The sequence below is a fragment of the Anastrepha obliqua genome, unplaced genomic scaffold (assembly GCF_027943255.1).
Source record: "Anastrepha obliqua isolate idAnaObli1 unplaced genomic scaffold, idAnaObli1_1.0 ptg000071l, whole genome shotgun sequence".
In the NCBI taxonomy this organism is placed as follows: Eukaryota; Metazoa; Arthropoda; class Insecta; order Diptera; family Tephritidae; genus Anastrepha; species Anastrepha obliqua.
In genome coordinates, this window is record NW_026562208.1 from 10,001 (window position 1) to 17,500 (window position 7,500).

At 46.9% G+C, this 7,500-nt stretch overlaps 1 pseudogene; it reads left to right on the forward strand.

The window, feature by feature from the left end:
• LOC129251805 (large subunit ribosomal RNA) overlaps positions 1 to 2,609 on the forward strand; it is a 2,770-nt pseudogene extending 161 nt beyond the window's left edge.
• The last annotated feature ends 4,891 nt before the right edge of the window (positions 2,610 to 7,500 follow it).

Here is a 7,500-nt window from a genome sequence, read left to right on the forward strand (position 1 = left end):
TATCTTAATATCTAGTATGAGAAATTAACGATTTAAGTCCTTCTTAAATGAGGCCATTTACCCATAGAGGGTGCCAGGCCCGTATAACGTTAATGATTACTAGAAAGATATTTCCAAAGAGTCGTGTTGCTTGATAGTGCAGCACTAAGTGGGTGGTAAACTCCATCTAAAACTAAATATAACCATGAGACCGATAGTAAACAAGTACCGTGAGGGAAAGTTGAAAAGAACTCTGAATAGAGAGTTAAATAGTACGTGAAACTGCTTAGAGGTTAAGCCCGATGAACCTGAATATCCATTATGAAAAATTCATCATTAAATAATTAAAAAAATAATGTGCATTTTTTTCATATAAGGACATTGTAATCTATTAACATAATAAAGTATTTATCAAAAGATCATTGGTGATATTAAGTTTATTTAAATTAATTTGCTTTTTAAGCATATTAACATAAAATAAATACTAATGATTTGATAAAGTGTTGATAGATTTTATTATATATAATGCTAAAATTCATTTTTTGAATTTTACAAAAAATTTAATATCTATGATATTAATATTTATTTGTATGCATTTATATGATTAACAATGCGAAAGATTCAGGATACCTTCGGGACCCGTCTTGAAACACGGACCAAGGAGTCTAACATATGTGCAAGTCATTGAGTTATATTAAACTTAATGGCATAATTAACTTAACTTAAATATAATGGGATTAATTTTTAGTCTATTTTTTAATAAATAGTCAATTAATTCAATCCCGGGGCGTTCCATATAGTTATGTATAATGATAATTTATTATTATTTATACCTCTAACTGGAGCGTACCTTGAGCATATATGCTGTGACCCGAAAGATGGTGAACTATACTTGATCAGGTTGAAGTCAGGGGAAACCCTGATGGAAGACCGAAACAGTTCTGACGTGCAAATCGATTGTCAGAATTGAGTATAGGGGCGAAAGACCAATCGAACCATCTAGTAGCTGGTTCCCTCCGAAGTTTCCCTCAGGATAGCTGGTGCATTTAAAAATTATATAAAATAATCTTATCTGGTAAAGCGAATGATTAGAGGCCTTAGGGTCGAAACGATTTTAACCTATTCTCAAACTTTAAATGGGTAAGAACCTCACCTTTCTTGATATGAAGGTTGAGGTTATGATATAATGTGCCCAGTGGGCCACTTTTGGTAAGCAGAACTGGCGCTGTGGGATGAACCAAACGTAATGTTACGGTGCCTAAATTAACAACTCATGCAGATACCATGAAAGGCGTTGGTTGCTTAAAACAGCAGGACGGTGGACATGGAAGTCGTAATCCGCTAAGGAGTGTGTAACAACTCACCTGCCGAAGCAACTAGCCCTTAAAATGGATGGCGCTTAAGTTGTATACCTATACATTACCGCTAAAGTAGATGATTTATAAAACAATTTCGATTGATTTATAAATTTTGAAACTTTAGTGAGTAGGAGGGTACAATAGTGTGCTTAGAAGTGTTTGGCGTAAGCCTGCATGGAGCCGCTATTGGTACAGATCTTGGTGGTAGTAGCAAATAATCGAATGAGACCTTGGAGGACTGAAGTGGAGAAGGGTTTCGTGTGAACAGTGGTTGATCACGAGTTAGTCGGTCCTAAGTTCAAGGCGAAAGCCGAAAATTTTCAAGTTTTTAATAAAAAAAAATATTAATAAAAATATATTTAAAAATAATTAAAATACTTGAATTATTTTGAACGAAAGGGAATACGGTTCCAATTCCGTAACCTGTTGAGTATCCGTTTGTTATTAAAAATGGGCCTTGTGCTCATCCTGGCAACAGGAACGACCATAAAGAAGCCGTCGAGAGATATCGGAAGAGTTTTCTTTTCTGTTTTATAGTCGTACTACCATGGAAGTCTTTCGAAGAGAGATATGGTAGATGGACTAGAAGAGCATGACATTTACTGTTGTGTCGATATTTTCTCCTCGGACCTTGAAAATTTATGGTGGGGTCACGCAAACTTCTCAACAGGCCGTACCAATATCCGCAGCTGGTCTCCAAGGTGAAGAGTCTCTAGTCGATAGAATAATGTAGGTAAGGGAAGTCGGCAAATTAGATCCGTAACTTCGGGATAAGGATTGGCTCTGAAGATTGAGATAGTCGGGCTTGATTGGGAAGCAATACCATGGTTTATGTACTCGTTCTGGGTAAATAGAGAATTACGATTCTTGTTCCCCGGATAGTAGTTACGTAGCCAATTGTGGAACTTTCTTGCTAAAATTTTTAAGGAATTATATCATTCGATATATATTCCTTTTAAATTATAACGATTATCAATTAACAATCAATTCAGAACTGGCACGGACTTGGGGAATCCGACTGTCTAATTAAAACAAAGCATTGTGATGGCCCTAACGGGTGTTGACACAATGTGATTTCTGCCCAGTGCTCTGAATGTCAAAGTGAAGAAATTCAAGTAAGCGCGGGTAAACGGCGGGAGTAACTATGACTCTCTTAAGGTAGCCAAATGCCTCGTCATCTAATTAGTGACGCGCATGAATGGATTAACGAGATTCCTACTGTCCCTATCTACTCATTCTCAGTTTGACTGTTGAATAGTGCGGACGTGTCGTGTGCTAAGTGGTGATTAGCGATTTTTAGCGATTTTTGCGATTTCTTTTGCGTTTATATTCGTGTGTGATAACCGGTGTATTACAGTTGTGCGAGTGACGCTAATATTGTTGTGGCTGTACCATAGCGGTACAGTGTTTACAATTAATTGTGATTGAAAGTGCCGTTGTGCGAGTGACGCTACTTTGTAGTAGCTGTACACTGTTTACGAGTGATTAAGTGCCGTACGGTAGTTTTGTTGGACACTCCAGTGAGTGCCAATATACTCCGTGCTATAGACACATTGTGCGTGCGTGTGAGTGCCGCTAGATACAGCGTTTTGGAAATTTTCCATTAAGTTGTTTACAACTTTTGCGGGCGTGCCGTTGTTTTTCGGCGTGGTGTGCTGTGCGTAGCTGTACCATAGCGGTGCATTGTTTACGAGCAATTGCTCAGGTGACTACGGTTTGTGCTGGTGACGCCACTGTTCGCGTGGCTGTACTTTGTGTACAAGTGTACCTTGTTGGTATATTGTGGGACGCTCAAGTGAGTGCCGCTATACCAAGGTGTTTACAATTTTTGTGTGCCGCTAATTTCTGGCGTGGTCTTTTGGCGCGTGCCGTTACATTCGGTGTGGGTGTACAGTGCGGGCGTACACTAGGTCTGTCGTGCCGCTATATTGCCATATTTGGCAACAGTAAAAAGGGCGTCCCCTTTTGTGCGTGGGTTAAGTACTGCGCCAAGGTTGAATACTTTGTGCAGGTGCTGCGAACAGAGCGTGCTGCGTTTTGCCTGCGGTCGAGCTCGGCGTTAGCTCCACCTTGGTCGACCCGTCCTTGTTCGGGGAACAGTGTTCCGTCCGGCAAGGCATTGGTGGTGGCCTTTGCCAGACCTTTGGCTGGCGCTGTGGGCTACGCCCTCGCGCTTTGCTTTGGCTCGCCGATAGGTGCAGCCGCTGTGTGCGTACCTGTGCGGGGTTCATTCCTGCCGTGCAGTAGTTGCCGTCGCCCAAAAGGGACCCAGTTTTTGTTGTTGCTCGGGAGGCCTTTATACGGCGAACTCGGCAACCTTAGTGGTAGAGAGTTGGGCAATGCCCAAATCAGAAGGGTTGAGGAAGAGGGCGAACACCCCTCTTCCAAGCGGTTCGGCGGTGCCATCGTCGGCAATGGACGAGACGACGTCCGGAGAGGAGGAGGTGATCTTGCGGTCTCCTCCCCGTTCCAAGAAGAAGACCGCTGGAGGTGCAGCGGTTCCGGTGGAGAAGGTATCTTTAAAGGTACCTGAAAAGGTGAGTGGAAGCGAGGGTGGTTCCGAAAGCGGAAAGATTGGGAGTGGGCGCAAGGGGCGGAAGACGGGGGAAAAATTAGGTCCCGCAGGGAAGCGTTTGGAGGAAATCCGTGGGGAATTGGGTGCTTCCCTGAAAGGTTTGGGTGCGATCGGTGGGGATGCCGAACGCAAGAAAGTTGTGGTGCAGTTTATGGGGCGCTTCAAGTCCATTGTGACGGCCTTTAGTGGAGCCGTCATAGACATGGACGGCGTCCCGAAAAGTGTTGCAAAAGACCTCCTGGGGTACTCCTTGGAGTTCGAGGAACTCTTTGTGGAAATGGTGGGGGAGATAGCCCATCTTCGTGGGCAACTAGAAGCCACGAAGATTACCAGGGAGGAAGCACCTCGGAGGACGGCTGGAGCTGCGCTGGCTGGTGCAGCGTCGATGCCGGCACCTCAGGCGCCTGCGCCTGTGTTGCCTGCGTTGCCGGTGCCCAAGCCAGTTGAGACCTGGTCGGTCGTAGTAAGGGGTAAAACCCCCACTACTTCCAAGGAGGTGATCAAGAAAGTTGTAAAGGAGGTTGGGCCTTCCATGGGGGTTAGGGTGCACGAGGTGCGCCCGTTGAAGGATGGAGGTGCGATTATTCGCACCCCATCCGTTGCCGAGAGGGATAACTTGGCAAAAAATGCCAAGTTTTCCGAAGTGGGGCTCGATGTGAGCATACGTCGGAAGCTGGGGCCTAGGGTTGTGGTCCAGGGGGTTCACACGGAGATCTCCCCTGAGGATTTCATGGGAGAGTTGTTCCGGTTGAACCTCAAGGAGTTCAGCCCTGGGTGCCGTGAGAAGGACGTGAGGATGATCAGCCGTCCTTGGAAGGTCAGCCCCGATGGGGTGACGAATGTTGTCCTTGAGGGAACGGACATGCTAATGTCCGCCCTCCTGGAAGCAGGTCGTTGCTACATAAAGTGGTTTTCCTTCCGGGTACGGCCAGACCAACTGACGCCCGGCTGCTTCCGATGCATGGGGTTTGATCACAGGGTGGCAGAATGCAGAGCCAAGAAGGATGTCTGCCGTAGGTGCGGGCAAGAAGGACACAGGAGTGCAGGTTGTGGCAATGCCCCGCATTGTCGCAACTGTGCGTTTAAGGGCAAGCCAGCCGGACATCTAATGATGTCCACTGTCTGCCCGGTGTACTGTGCCATTGTTGCCCGTGCGAACGCTAGACATTGATGGTTGAACTATATCAACTGAACTGTCAGGGGTCATATGCCGTGATGTGTGAATTGGGGGCGTGTATGTCGGAGGGGGGCTGCGGCATTGCTTTGCTCCAGGAACCATACTCCACCAATGGGGTGGTGAGAGGCCTTCCTGGGGGCTTCAGGGTCTTTACGGACCTTGGAGTCAAGGCCGCAGTAGCTGTGTGTGAGCCAAGCTACTCTTGTGTAGTAGTTGACTCATCACAGTGGGGAGTATGTGTGTGTGTCGAGGGGGAATTCGGCAGAATGAATGTCGTCAGCTTGTACTGCAAGTCTGACGAGCCTCTAGAGCCCTACTTAAGATACATTGATGCGGTGCTACTACTTGAGAGTAGCATTCCTGCCATCGTGTGTCTTGACGCGAATGCTACCTCCCCGATGTGGTTCAGCAAGGTATCCAGGCATACTGCTGGATATCGGAGCCACACTCGGGGTGAGGTTATGAGCGAGTGGATTGTGGCGAATAACCTCCTTGTAGCAAACGAACCAAGCGTATGGTATACGTTTGAGGGGCCTAGAGGTGTGAGTGACATTGACGTGACGCTCATGAATGACGCAGCAGCGGGTAGGTTCGAGTGTAAATGGAGTGTTAGGGGGGGTTGGGGAATTAGTGACCATAATTTAATACAAATTATGGTTACTCCCCGTACCCCGCAGTTAGAAGGGGGGAGTCCATTGAGGCGATGGCGTACCTCGTGTGCTGACTGGAACCGATATGGACACACTGTTAGGGAAGCGGTATTGGATATACCGCTTAGTGAGTTTGAGGAGTTGGGGGTTGACGAGCAAATTGCTCGTCTATCGGAATGTGTCTGGGGAGTGAATGACTCAGTGTTTAGGAAAGCTAGGGCTGTGAGAATGAAAGGTGTGAAATGGTGGACGAGTGAGTTAAATTCAAAGAGGAGGTCTGTCCGACGCTTGAGGCGTTTGTTTCAACGCGGCAGGCGGACCAATTCGGAGAATCTGTCTCAGCTCAAGTATCAATTTAGTGTAGGGATGAGAGAATATAAGAAGATGCTTGTGAGAGTGAAGGAGGAAGAGTGGAGGAGATTTGTGGGGGAAAATAGGGACGACCCTTGGGGACAGGTCTATAGGATCTGTCGGGGTCGTCGAAATGAGATGGCTAGCTCTCTTCGCGTAGGTGATACTGTATTATCGACGTGGAGAGAGTGTGCCAATGTTCTGTTAGGCGAGTTTTTTCCCAGGGCTGAGGTTCAGGTTCCTCCTGCACAAGAGGTGCCTGTCCCTCCAATAGAAGCTGAGGAGTTGGATTATGCATTTGGCCTGGTCAGGTCTAAAAGGTCTCCAGGTTTCGATGGTTTGAACGGAGAGATGTGCAAATGCTTGTGGAAGTTCATTCCGGAATATTTGGAGGCCATTTATGATAAATGCATATGGGAGGGATATTTTCCACGCGAGTGGAAAATTGCTAGGGTCGTTGCACTCTTGAAGTCGCCCGATAAGATCAGGAGCGATCCTCGATCTTATCGTGGTATCAGCCTCCTTCCGGTGCTTGGAAAAGTGCTGGAAAGGGTTATGGTTGAGCGGCTTCAGGAGCTAACTCGGGGTGTTAGGTCGGATAGGCAGTATGGGTTTAGGAAAAGACGTGGTATAGAGGATGCGTGGTTGTATGTTCAGAGTGTAGTTAGGGAAAACGTCAATAAATATGTCCTTGGCATATTTATTGACTTTAAGGGGGCATTTGATTACTTGCGCTGGGATCGTGTGTTGCAGAGATTAGAGGAGCTTGGCTGTCCGGAAATTACTCTATGGCGGAGTTATTTTTCGGACAGAAAAGCATCCATGGTAGGAGTGGGCGGGAGTGTGGAGATTGGGGTGGAGCGAGGCTGTCCGCAGGGATCCGTCTGTGGTCCCTTCATTTGGAACCTCATGATGGACTCCCTGCTTCGGCAGTTAGAGCCACTCTGTAAACACTGTGCGTATGCGGACGACCTTCTCATTTTGGTTGAGGGTCGTTCGCGTGAGGAACTAGAGCGAGTGGGGGGGCAGCTCCTTACATTTACCCACAATTGGGGGGTAGATGTGGGAGTGGACATATCGATGGACAAAACGGTGACAATGCTGCTTAAGGGCAGATTGTCCCCGAGTCGTCCACCGATTGTACGTTTGAATGGGATAGGGATTAGGTATGTGACGCAAGTCAAATACCTGGGGGTAACTATGAGTGAAAGGATGTGTTTTACTCCACACTTAGTTTCGTTGAGGGAGCGGCTGCAGGCAATCGTTGGGCAAGTGCGTCGCGTTGTCAGATTTGACTGGGGTCTTAGCCGGCGTGCGGTTCGTACCGTATATCGGGGCCTATTTGTGGCCTGTGCCACTTATGGTGCCGCTATATGGTACGAATGGGCTTTAAAGTCGGTTGGCAAACGT